Source organism: Mustela nigripes, chromosome 7, assembly GCF_022355385.1.
Source record: "Mustela nigripes isolate SB6536 chromosome 7, MUSNIG.SB6536, whole genome shotgun sequence".
Classification (NCBI taxonomy): domain Eukaryota; kingdom Metazoa; phylum Chordata; class Mammalia; order Carnivora; family Mustelidae; genus Mustela; species Mustela nigripes.
In genome coordinates this window covers 59,025,096-59,039,385 of record NC_081563.1, presented here as the reverse complement: position 1 = coordinate 59,039,385, position 14,290 = coordinate 59,025,096, and the positions used below count along the sequence as shown (strand labels likewise).

Genomic DNA, 14,290 nt, shown 5'->3' with positions numbered 1-14,290 from the left:
AGCTATAGGTAGAAGAATGAAACTCGACCATTCTCTTACACCGTACACAAAGATAAACTCAAAATGGATAAAAGACCTCAATGTGACACAGGAATCCATCAGAATCCTAGAGGAGAACATAGGCAGTAACCTCTTCGATATCAGCCACAGCAACTTCTTTCAAGATAGGTCTCCAAAGGCAAAGGAAACAAAAGCAAAGATAAACTTTTAGGACTTCATCAAAATCAAAAGCTTCTGCACAGCAAAGGAAACAGTCAACAAAACATAGAGGCAACCCAGGGAATGGGAGAAGATATTTGCAAATGACAGTACAGACAAAAGGTTGATATCCAGGATCTATAAAGAACTCCTCAAACTCAACACACACAAAACAGACAATCATATTTAAAAAAATGGGCAGAAGAAATGAACAGAGACTTCTCCAGTGAAGACATATAAATGGCTATCAGACACATGAAAAAATGTTCATCATCACTAGCCAACAGGGAGATTCAAATTAAAACCACATTGAGATACCACATTATACCAGTTAGAATGGCCAAAATTAGGAAGACAGGAAACAACATGTGTTGGAGAGGATGTGGAGAAAGGGGAACCCTCTTCCACTGTTGGTGGGAGTGCAAGTTCGTGCAGCCTCTTTGGAGAACAGTGTGGAGATTCCTCAAGAAATTAAAAATAGAACTTCCCTATGACCCTGCAATTACACTACTGGGTATTTACCCCAAAGATACAGATGTAGTGAAAAGAAGGGCCATCTGTACCCCAATGTTTATAGCAGCAATGGCCATGGTCACCAAACTGTGGAAAGAACCAAGATGCCCTTCAATGGACGAATGGATAAGGAAGATACGGTCCATATACACTATGGAGTATTATGCCTCCATCAGAAAGGATAAATACCCAACTTTTGTAGCAACATGGACGGGACTGGAAGAGATTATGCTGAGTGAAATCAGTCAAGCAGAGAGAGTCAATTATCATACGGTTTCACTTATTTGTGGAGCATAACAAATAGCATGGAGGACAAGGGGAGATGGAGGAGAAGGGAGTTTAGGGAAATTGGAAGGGGAGGTAAACCATGAGAGACTATGGTCTCTGAAAAACAATCTGAGGGTTTTGAAGGGGCGGAGGGTGGGAGGTTGGGGGAACCAGGTAGTGAGTATTAGAGAGGGCACAGATTGCATGGAGCACTGGGTGTCATGCAAAAACAATGAGTACTGTTATGCTGAATAAAAATTAAAAAAAAAAAAGTGTTGATGGGAAAAAAAAATCCTTTAGGCAGAAAAAAAAAATCACATATTAGAAATATGGATCTATACAATGAAACTACTAAAAATGGTAACTACATGGGGGGCCTGGGTGGCTCAGTGTGTTAAACCTCTGCCTTCGGCCCAGGTCATGATCTCAGGGTCCTGGGATCGAGCCCCACATCGGGCTCTCGGCTCAGCAGGGAGTCTGCTTCCCCCTCTCCCTCTGCCTGCTGCTCTGCCTACTTGTGATCTCTCTCCCTCTGTCAAATAAATAAATAAAATATTAAAAAAAATAAAAATAAAAATGGTAACTACATGAATAAATATTACTTTACCCTATTATTAAAATCTCCTTAAAGGTGACTGTTTAAACAAAAATAACAATGTAACATGTGGCTCAAACTTGTGGATAACAATTAAAGCACAATGGTCAGGAAAGGAAAAATCCAAGTAACTTACTGAATATTCTTATACTCTAAGTGAAGTGGTATAACACTACTTTAAGGTAGATATGAGAAAAAGATGTATGCTATTAGCCTCAAAACAGTCATGTAAATAATAAAACTTATTAGTGATAAGTCAAAAGAGATAAAATAGAATCATAAAAAATTTGAATTAATCAAAAAGAAGGAAGAAAAGGAGGGAAGAGAGAACAAAGAATAAATGGGACAAACAGAAATCAAATGGCAAGATGACAAATTTAAATCTAACCCTGAATATCTGAATAGGGGGGGCGCCTGGGTGGCTCAGTGGGTTAAAGCCTCTGCCTTTGGCTCAGGTCATGATCTCAGGGTCCTGGGGTCAAGTCCCGCATTGGGCTCTCTGCTCAGCAGGGAGCCTGCTTCCCCCTCTCTCTCTGCCTGCATCTCTGCCTACTTGTGATCTCAGTCCTTGTCAAATAAATAAATAAAATCTTAAAAAAAAAAAAAAAAGAAGGGCGCCTGGGTGGCTCAGTGGGTAAAAACCTCTGCCTTCAGCTCAGGTCATGGTCCCAGGGTCCTGGGATCAAGCCCCGCATCGGGCTCTCTGCTCGGCGGGGAGTCTGCTTCCTTCTCTCTCACTCTCTGCCTGCCTCTCTGCCTACTTGTGATCTGTCAAATAAATAATTTTAAAAACCTTAAAAAAAAAAAAAGAAAAGAAAATCTGAATAGAATTTACAGAAATATAAATTTGTCTATTAGGGTAGAAGATTTATGACAGACAAATCTTTTTGAAAGATGTTATTTTATAATAAAAGAAAAAGCTCTAAGCATTATGTATTTTTCAAAAATATTATAAAAGTGTGATCACATGTATATGAGTATTTTAAATATGTAATAAATATTAAAAATATACAAAAGAATAAACAAATACCTATGTACCCATACATCTTAAGAAGCAGATTACCAATACTTTGCCATAGTACACCCTCTCCTACTCTCCATCAAAGAAGCCACTATCCACTATCATGACTTCTGAATTAATTATTCCTCTGCTGTTCTATATGGTTTTACCAGATGTGTATGAAACCTTAAATAGTATTTTTACACATTTAAAATTTTTATAAAAATAGGGTCTGACGGTAAATATTATATAGTTTGTTTACACTCAACATTGTATTTTTGGTATCTATCCATGATAGTGTATGTAGTTATGGTCCATTCATTTTCAATATATTCATTCATTCTCCTATTGATGGACAAATGGGTAGAGTTTTGCTCTTAGAAACTGCTTAATGAACATTTCTGTACATCTCCTGAGTGAAATGGCTCTCTAGAGAAGTGGAATTTTTACATTGTATTTCCAGGCTTTATGATCATTTTTGCATTATTATCCCTCTTTTATTAATAAACTGAGGCTTATAGAGACAAAAAAAAACTTGTTCAAGATCACACAGCTAGGCAGTAAAGTTAAAAAACAAATTCTATTATATCTACTTAAAAGAAAAAAAAAATCTCAAGATTAGATAGCTCATAGTCCTGGAAACAAGTACTTATCAAAAAGAATCCTGATATAGTTTATCTTGTTTTACATGAAGTTAAGAAGAGGTCCTAGCAACATAGTTCAGTCAATTCTATCTCTTGACCACTCACAACAACTTGATTATATGATAATCATAAGACCGTAAGTTTCACCCTGTTAAAAAATCCTGTACTTCACCATTCCTGAAAATCTAGTCAAATATTTTATAGTTAGGGACACCTGGATGGCTCATCTGGCTTTAGGCTCAGGTCATGATCCCAGGTCATGATTCCTGCTCGGCAGGAAGCCAGCTTCTCCCTCTACCTGCCAATCCACCGTTTGGGTGTGCACACACTCTCTCTCTCTCTCTCTAACAAATAGTAAAATCTTTAAAAAATATATTTAAAGATATATATATATTTTTTATAGTTAAATATGCTGGGATGTGTATAAATTTTGTATGTGTAAAATATAAATAAATAGTAATAAAGAAGCTACCATTGTAACTACAATTTTAACTTAAATTACAAGCACTTTTATTTCTTCTACAACTAAAGTTGATTTTGGAATTGCTATGTTTAAGACCTGCCAAAGTGAATATAATAATCATTTTTAAAAATACTCTGGGGGTGTCTTGGTAGCTAAATATTTGACTATGGCTCAGGTCATGATCTCAGGATCCTGGGATTGAGCACCAAGTTGGCTCTGTACTCAGTGGGGAGTCTGCTTGTCTCTCTCCCTCTGCTCCTACCCTGCTCTTGTGCACCCGCATGTGCTTTCTCTCTTCCTCTCAAATATTTTAAAACAAATTTTTTTTTAAATATTTTATTTATTTATTTGAGAGAGAGACAGCGAGAGAGAGCATGAGCGAGGAGAAGGTCAGAGGGAGAAGCAGACTCCCCGTGGAGCTGGGAGCCCGATGCGGGACTCGATCCCAGGAATCCAGGATCATGACCTGAGCCGAAGGCAGTCGTCCAACCAACTGAGCCACCCAGGCGTCCCATTTAAAACAAATTTTTAAAAATACTCCATATTCACCTTAGAAGCCATTGAGAATATTTGCAGAAACCATTTTGCATGTCACCTAAACCAAGTAATTTCCAGATACCTAATACTATTCTTGCATTTAAAAAAGAATACACCCCAAACTTTTTTAGTAGCTACTAGTAACTATTTAGATCTGTATAATCCTTCCATTAGAAAAAAATATTTATGTGGAGATGGGAAGATGGTAGACTAGGAGAAACACCAGGAACGTCTCTCTCTACCTAGTCTCTACCTAGGCAACAATTACACTGGCAAAATATGTCCTGTGTAACTATTTTGGATGTCTGGAGTCAGATGAAAACTTGCAACTTCCAGAAGACCTGAATGGGCAAATATGTTAGCTTCAGTCAATTTCAACTTTCAGCACAGGAGCAGCCAGTGGATAGCTGTGCATGTGTTCCTAGAGCAGCATGATCATCACCTCCTGGACATAGATGGAATTAAAAGAACTCTATCCTTCAAATATTGATAACTGGTTACTGCTTCTGCTCACAAAGTGCAAAAAAGTAGACAGCCATTCTTGTTGTACCCCCCCCTTCATTGTTGCAAGCCCCATCCTCTCTGCTGAACTGAATTCTCAAGGATGTAAAGGGCCAGTGCCCAGTTTTTCCCTCTTCATTTTTTGCCTTTTTCCTCTTTGAGAAGTCATGCATTAAAGAGTAAGACACTCTTACTTACTTACTCTTACTCACTACATATACAAGGAAAACTAGAAAGCGATGCCCAGAGAAAAAGCATGCCCAGAGAAAAGTTCACAAAAGACCTGAGCAGACATTATACTTTAGTCTTATCCTCAGTACAGCAAACCCTGGGGAAAGCAGAGAATTCAGTTTCCAGAGTTACCATATTATTAGATTTAAATGTCTGGTGTTCAAAAACAACAAAATTAAAAGGCTTACAAAGAAACAGCAGAGTATAGCCCACTCAATGGAAAGAAACTGAGAAACTGTTCCTGAAAAACCTAATGGCAGATATACTAGACAAAAGGCTTTAAAACAACTGTCTTAAAGAATCAAAGATGTAGCCAAAGTGAAAATGATGTATGAAAAAAATGGAAATATCAATAAAGAAACAGAAAACCTAAAATAAACTAAAAATAAATTAAAGAGGTGAAGGACAGTAACTGTAATAAAAACTCATTAGATGGATTCAAAGGCCAACCTGAGGATGGAGAATAAAGAAATCAGTGACCTTGAAAATAGAACAATGGAAATTACTGAGGCTCAGGAAGAAAAAACAAACCTGAAGTGAAAAGAACTTAAGGGACCAGTGGATACCATCAATCAAACCAACATGTGCATCACAGGAGTTCCAGAAGCAGAAAATAAAAGAAAACATTTGAAGAAATAATGGCCAAGAACTTCCCAAATTAGGGAAGGGAAAAAAAAAAAAAGACATGAAATAAACTTCCAAGAAGTTCAACAAACTCCACGATGAATTCAAAGAGATCAAACAGACACACATTATGATCAAACTTTGAAAATACAGAAAATCTTGAAAGCAGCAAGACAGTGAGTCATCACATATGAGGAATCCTCCATAAGATTACATATATATATTTCTCATCAGAAACTTTGGAGGCCAGGGTAACCCTTTCAGGTCCCTCCACCTCTTTGAGAATTTTGTATTATCACTCAATAAATTTCGCTTTGCTGCCCACCCCTCTTTGTCTGGTCTACCTCTTTATTCTTTGGAGTGGTATGACCAGGAGGGATTCCATGGTGTAATGATTAGCACAATGGACTCTGGAGTGGTATGACCAAGAACCACAGGCACCAAAGGAAAATAAATCCTGCAACATTTTGCTGGATGCAACTAAGAAGGAAGACCTCATCAAGAAGCCCACAATGACGAGAAGGAGAGAGGTGGGGGAGGGGCAGAGGAAGAAAAAGAACACTGGGCAGACTCCATCCCAGTGCAGAGTGGATGTAGGGCTCAATCTCCCACAGCTGAGATCATGACCTGAACCAAAATCAAGACTTGACGCTTAACTGACTGAACCACCCAGTCCTCCCAGGTGAACTGCCAGATACTTGGCTGGGAAGAAAGGCAGCACAGTGACAGAGTTCTTAGTGAGCATTCTGAGTGCGGCTTTCTCTTCCTGGCATTTTTGAGCTTCTATCTACTCACTCTACTGGGGATCACAAGAATTGTCCTCCTGATCCACGTGGATGGCCAGCTATACACCTCGATATACTTCTTCCCTGGCACCCTCTCCTTCATAGACATCTGCTACTCCTCCACCATCATGTCCCAGATATTGGCCATGCTGCTAGAGCACAGGGCAGTGCTGTCCTACACCCACTGCACTGCTCAGTTCTTCCTCTTCAACTTCTTCGCTTCTATTAACTGCTACCTCCTGGCCATCATGGCCTATGACTACTCTGTAGCCATGTGCTGATCCCTGCCTTATGTTACCACCGTAACTGAGAAGTCCCACCAGGAATTAGTGGCTGGGGCTTACAGCGCTGGTTTCTCCCTCCAATATCTTTTTTTTTTTTTAAGATTTTATTTATTTATTTGACAGAGAGAGATCATAAGTAGGCAGAGAGGCAGGCAGTGAGGCAGGCAGAGAGAGGAGAAACAGGCGGGAGCCTGACGCAGGCTCAATCTCAGGACCCTGAGATCACAACCTGACCTAAAGGCAGAGGCTTAATGCACGGAGCCACCCATGTGCCCCTCTCCAATATCATTGTTCAAAGGGTCACAGCTTTCACCCTCTCCTTCTGTGGAAACAATGAGATCAACTTTGTTTTCTGTGACCTCCCCCCCCTTTGTTAAAGCTGACTTATGGGGAGAGCTAAACCCAGGAGGCGGTCATTATTGTGTTGGCCCTCTTCGTCATGCCTGTTTGTGTAATGGTGATCTTGGTGTCCTACCTGTTTATTATAAGGACCATCATGCAGATCTCCTCTGCAGGAGGCCAGGCCAAGACCTTCTCTACCTGTGTCTCCCACCTTACGGCTTCAACACCTTCATCTTCATGTACCTTTGAAGTAAATCGAGCCAGTCCCCAGAGAAAGACAAAGTCGCATCAGTGCTCTACACAGTGGTGACCCCCATGCTTAACCCCTTCATCTAATAGCCTAAGGAATAAGGAAGTAAAGGAGGCATTTATGAAAGTCCTGAGCAGGTCAAAACCTTTTGGAAGGCCCTAGATGGACTCTTGCCAAATACTCATTCCTTAGTTTCTCTGTCCTTTCTGTCTAGCCTCAAATATCACCTACTTGGGGAGACTTTCCCAGGCAACTCTACCAAAAATTGCACAGAAATTTCCCACTCCACTTCCTAATTTATTATTCTATGTAATACGTGTCACTATCTATTGTACTATGTGCTATATATTTGATACTGTTTAAATCTCACAACTAGAAAGTAAATTACATGAGAGAAAGCAAAAATCAAACAAACTTTGGAGGCTAGAAGACAATGTATTGTCTTCAATGTATTCAAAGTGCTAATTAGAAAAACTGACAAGCAAGAATCCTGTATCTGGCAAAACTGTCTTTCAAAGGTGGAAGAGAAATTAAGATATTCCCAGACAAACAAGAGTTGAGGGTATTCATGATTCCTAGACTTGCCTTGCAAGAAAAGTTTAAGAGAGTCCTGCAAAGTGAAATAAAAAGAGACTAGACAGCAATTTAAAGCCATATGGAGAAATAAAGATGTCAATAAAGGTCAATACATGAGCAATTATAAAAGCCGATATTACATAACAATGTTCTGTAACTGCACTTTTTGTTTTCTACTTGATTTAAGAGACTAATTCATTTAAACGAAAAAAAGCTATTATTAGTATAAAAATCAGTATTATTGTAACAGGTTTGTAACTCCAAATATCGTTTTTTACATAACTTAAGAGACTAATGCATTTAAAGATTTTATTTATTTACTCATTTATTTGACAGAGAGAGACACAGCAAGAGAGGGAACACAAGCTTGGGGAGTAGGAGAGGGAGAAGCAGGCATCCCACCAAGCAGGGAGCCCAACGCGGGGCTCAATCCTAGGACCCTGGGATCAGGACCTGAGCCAAAGGCAGATGCTTAAAGACTGAGCCACTCAGGTGCCACGGGGCTAATGCATTTAGAAGAATTGTTTGGGGGAACAAAATGTGGTATCAACAACCAAAAGGGTGGGGCTACAGATGTAAAGAAATAGAGCTTCTGTATGTTACTAAAACCGATGTAAATTTAGATTAGAGTATTATGACTTTAGGATGTGAAATGTATTCCTCATGGTAACCCCAAAGAAATTAACTATAGAATATACACAAAAGAAAATGAGAAAGGAATTTAAATTTTACCACACCAAAAAAATCAACTAAGCATAAAAGATACAGCAATGAAGGAAATGAGGAACCAAAAGTCTATAGGACATACAGAAAAGAAATAGCACAATGATAAAAATCTCTCCTTATCACTATTTCATATGTAAATGTATAAAACTCTCCAAAGACAGAGATTAAAAGAATGGATAAAAAATATATGCCCCACGCCTGAGTGACTCAGTGGGTTAAGCCTCTGCCTTCGGCTCAGGTCATGATCTCAGGGTCCTGGGATCGAGCCCCATGGCAGGCTCTCTGCTCGGCAGGGAACCTGCTTCTCCCTCTCTCTCTGTGCCTGCTTCTCTGCCTACTTGTGATCTCTCTCTCTGTCAAATAAATAAATCTTTAAGAAGAAAAAAAAATATGCCCCAACTATATGCTGTCTTCAGGAGACCCACTTAAGACACAAAGACACAAAATGTTCAAAACACATGAAGCCAGGGAGGAGTCAAGATGGCGGAGAAGTAGCAGGCTGAGACTACTTCAGCTAGACGGAGATCAGCTAGATAGCTTATCTAAAGATTGCAAACACCTGAAAATCCATCGGCAGATCGAAGAGAAGAAGAACAGCAATTCTGGAAACAGAAAAACAACTACTTTCTGAAAGGTAGGACCCGCGGAGAAGTGAATCCAAAGCGACGGGAAGATAGACCCCGCGGAGAGGGGCCGGTACCTGGCAAGCGGCAGAGCAACCGCGCACAAAATCAGGACTTTTAAAAGTCTGTTCCGCTGAGGGACATCGCTCCAGAGGCTTCCCGGGGCGGATCCCACGCGGGGTCAGCGTGGCCTCAGGTCCTGCAGAGTCACAGAAGGATCGGGGGTGTCTGAGTGTCGCAGAGCTTGCGGGTACTGGAACGGGAAAGCCAGCTACAGAGACAGAGCCGACAGTAAGCTCACAGCTCGGTGTTACGTTGAACCGGCCGCAGGCGGTGAGCTCGGAGCGTGGCCGGAGGTCAGGCAGACGGGAGTGACTGGGCACTGTTCTCTGAGGGCACACTGAGGAGTGGGGCCCTGGGCTCTGGGCTCCTCCGGGCCGGAGACCAGGAGGCCGCCATTTCGTTCCCGTCCTGCAGAACTCTACGGAAAGCGCTCAGGGAACAAAAGCTCCTGAAAGCAAACCCGAGCGGATTACTCACCCCGGCCCTGGGGAAGGGTGGTGCAATTCCGCCTGGGGCAAAGACACTTGAGAATCACTACAACAGGACCCTCCCCCAGAAGATCAACAAGAAATCCAGCCAAGGCCAACTTCACATACCAAGGAGTGCGGTCTCAATACCAAGGAGAGCAGCAGAATTCCGGAGGAGGAGAAAGCCAAGCACGGAACTCATGGATTTTTCCCTGTGATTTTTTTTAGTCTTGCAGTTAATTTAATTTTTTTCTTTTTCATTTTTTGTTTTTTGCTCGCCTTCGGGTAAAAATTTTTTTTTAACTTTTACCTTTTTCTTTTTTAACGTTTTTTAACTAGTTTATCTAATATATATATATTTTTTTCTTTTTTATATTTTTCTAATGTGTTTTCTTTTTTATTAATTCTTTGCTATTTCTTTCTTTTTTCTTTTTTTTTCTTTCTTCCTTTTTGAACCTCTTTTTATCCCCTTTCTCCCCGCTCACTATTTGGGATCTCTTCTAATTTGGTAAAAGCATATTTTCCTGGAGTTGTTGCCACCCTTTTAGTATTTTACTTGCTCCTTCATATACTCTTATCTGGACAAAATGACAAGACGGAAAAATTCAACACAAAAAAAAGAACAAGAGGCAGTACCGAAGGCTAGGGACCTAATCCATACAGACATTGGTAATATGTCAGATCTAGAGTTCAGAATGACAATTCTCAAGGTTCTAGCCGGGCTCAAAAAAGGCATGGACGATATTAGAGAAACCCTCTCGAGAGATATAAAAGCCCTTTCTGGAGAAATAAAAGAACTAAAATCTAACCAAGGTGAAATCAAAAAAGCTATTAATGAGGTGCAATCAAAAATGGAGGCTCTCACTGCTAGGATAAATGAGGCAGAAGAAAGAATTAGTGATATAGAAGACCAAATGACAGAGAATAAAGAAGCTGATCAAAAGAGGGACAAACAGCTACTGGACCACGAGGGGAGAATTCGAGAGATAAGTGACACCATAAGACGAAACAACATTAGAATAATTGAGACTCCAGAAGAAGAAGAAAGAGAGAGGGGAGCAGAAGGTATACTGGAGAGAATTATTGGGGAGAATTTCCCTAATATGGCAAAGGGAAAGAGCATCAAAATTCAGGAGGTTCAGAGAACGCCCCTCAAAATCAATAAGAATAGGCCCACACCCCGACACCTAATAGTAAAATTTACAAGTCTTACTGACAAAGAGAAAATCCTGAAAGCAGCCCGGGAAAAGAAGTCTGTAACATACAACGGTAAAAATATTAGATTGGCAGCTGACTTATCCACAGAGACCTGGCAGGCCAGAAAGAGCTGGCATGATATTTTCAGAGCACTAAGTGAGAAAAACATGCAGCCACGAATACTATATCCAGCTAGGCTATCATTGAAAATAGAAGGAGAGATTAAAAGTTTCCAGGACAAACAAAAACTGAAAGAATTTGCAAACACCAAACGAGCTCTACAGGAAATATTGAAAGGGGTCCTCTAAGCAAAGAGAGAGCCTACAAGTGGTAGATCAGAAAGGAACAGAGACCATATACAGTAACAGTCACCTTACAGGCAATACAGTGGCACTAAATTCATATCTCTCAATAGTTACCCTGAATGTTAATGGGCTAAGTGCCCCTGTCAAAAGACACAGGGTATCAGAATGGATAAAAAAAAAAAAAACCATCTATATGTTGCCTCCAAGAAACTCATTTTAAGCCTGAAGACACCTCCAGATTTAAATTGAGGGGGTGGAAAAGAATTTACCATGCTAATGGACATCAGAAGAAAGCAGGAGTGGCAATCCTTATATCAGATCAATTAGATTTTAAGCTAAAGACTATAATAAGAGATGAGGAAGGACACTATATCATACTCAAAGGGTCTGTCCAACAAGAAGATTTAACAATTTTAAATATCTATGCTCCCAACGTGGGAGCAGCCAACTATATAAACCAATTAATAACAAAATCAAAGAAACACATCAACAATAATACAATAATAGTAGGGGACTTTAACACTCCCCTCACTGAAATGGACAGATCATCCAAGCAAAAGATCAGCAAGGAAATAAAGGCCTTAAACGACACACTGGACCAGATGGACACCACAGATATATTCAGAACATTTCATCCCAAAGCAACAGAATACACATTCTTCTCTAGTGCACATGGAACATTCTCCAGAATAGATCACGTCCTCGGTCCTAAATCAGGACTCAACCGGTATCAAAAGATTGGGATCATTCCCTGCATATTTTCAGACCACAATGCTCTAAAGCTAGATCTCAACCACAAAAGGAAGTTTGAAAAGAACCCAAATACATGGAGACTAAACAGCATCCTTCTAAAGAATGAATGAGTCAACCAGGAAATTAAAGAAGTATTAAAAAAAAATCATGGAAACAAATGATCATGAAAATACAACGGTTCAAAATCTGTGGGACACAACAAAGGCAGGCCTGAGAGGAAAATATATAGCGGTACAAGCCTTTCTCAAGAAACAAGAAAGGTCTCAGGTACACAACCTAACCCTACACCTAAAGGAGCTGGAGAAAGAACAAGAAAGAAACCCTAAGCCCAGCAGGAGAAGAGAAATCATAAAGATCAGAGCAGAAATCAATGAAATAGAAACAACAACAACAACAAAAAAAAAACAATAGAACAAATCAACGAAACTAGGAGCTGGTTCTTTGAAAGAATTAATAAAATTGATAAACCCTGGCCAGACTTATCAAAAAGAAAAGAGAAAGGACCCAAATAAATAAAATCTTGAAGGAAAGAGGAGAGATCACAACTAACACCAAGGAAATACAGGCAATTATAAGAACATACTATGAGCAACTCTACACCAATGAATTTGACAATCTGGAAGAAATGGATGCATTCCTAGAAACATATAAACTACCACAACTGAACCAGGAAGAAATAGAAAGCCTGAACAGACCCATAACCAGTAAGGAGATTGAAACAGTCATTAAAAATCTCCAAACAAACAAAAGCCCAGGGTCAGACGGCTTCCCGGGGGAATTCTACCAAACATTTAAAGAAGAACTAATTCCTATTCTCCTGAAACTGTTCCAAAAAATAGAAATGGAAGGAAAACTTCCAAACTCATTTTATGAGGCCAGCATCACTTTGATCTCAAAACCAGACAAGGATCCCATCAAAAAAGAGAGCTATAGACCAATATCCTTGATGAACACAGATGCGAAAATACTCAACAAAATACTAGCTAATAGGATTCAACAGTACATTAAAAAGATTATTCACCACGACCAAGTGGATTTATTCCAGGGCTGCAAGGTTGGTTCAACATCCACAAATCAATCAATGTGATACAACACATCAATAAAAGAAAGAACAAGAACCATATGATACTCTCAATTGATGCTGAAAAAGCATTTGACAAAGTACAGCATCCCTTCCTGATCAAAACTCTTCAAAGTGTAGGGATAGAGGGCACATACCTCAATATCATCAAAGCCATCTATGAAAAACCCACTGCAAATATCATTCTCAATGGAGAAAAACTGAAAGCTTTTCCGCTAAGGTCAGGAACACGGCAGGGATGTCCATTATCACCACTGCTATTCAACATAGTACTAGAGGTCCTAGCCTCAGCAATCAGACAACAAAAGGAAATTAAAGGCATCCAAATCGGCAAAGAAGAAGTCAAATTATCACTCTTCGCAGAAGATGTGATACTATATGTGGAAAACCCAAAAGACTCCACTCCAAAACTGCTAGAACTTATACAGGAATTCAGTAAAGTGTCGGGATATAAAATCAATGCACAGAAATCAGTTGCATTTCTCTACACCAACAGCAAGACAGAAAAAAGAGAAATTAAGGAGTCAATCACATTTACAACTGCACCCAAAACCATAAGATACCTAGGAATAAACCTAACCAAAGAGACACAGAATCTATACTCAGAAAACTATAAAGTACTCATGAAAGAAACTGAGGAAGACACAAAGAAATGGAAAAATGTTCCATGCTCCTGGATTGGAAGAACAAATATTGTGAAAATGTCTATGCTACCTAAAGCAATCTACACATTTAATGCAATTCCTATCAAAGTACCATCCATCTTTTGGAACAAATAATTCTAAAATTTATATGGAACCAGAAAAGACCTCGAATAGCCAAGGGATATTGAAAAAGAAAGCCAACGTTGGTGGCATCACAATTCCGGACTTCAAGCTCTATTACAAAGCTGTCATCATCAAGACAGCATGGTACTGGCACAAAAACAGACACATAGATCAATGGAACAGAATAGAGAGCCCAGAAATAGACCCTCAACTCTATGGTCAACTAATCTTTGACAAAGCAGGAAAGAATGTCCAATGGAAAAAAGACAGCCTCTTCAATAAATGGTGCTGGGAAAATTGGACAGCCACATGCAGAAAAATGAAATTGGACCATTTCCTTACACCACACACAAAAATGGACTCAAAATGGATGAAGGACCTCAATGTGCGAAAGGAATCCATCAAAATCTTTGAGGAGAACACAAGCAGCAACCTCTTCGACCTCAGCCGCAGCAACATCTTCCTAGGAACAACGCAAAAGGCAAGGGAAGCAAGGGC

General features: G+C 39.7%; 1 protein-coding gene and 1 pseudogene across 4 annotated transcripts in view; one reads left to right on the top strand and one right to left on the bottom strand.

The window, feature by feature from the left end:
* Positions 1-14,290, bottom strand: part of WDPCP (WD repeat containing planar cell polarity effector) — a 487,280-nt gene that overhangs the window by 450,584 nt on the left and 22,406 nt on the right. The gene's annotated exons all lie outside the window — the stretch shown is intronic.
* On the top strand, positions 5,977-7,396 carry LOC132022353 (olfactory receptor 9Q2-like; annotated as a pseudogene).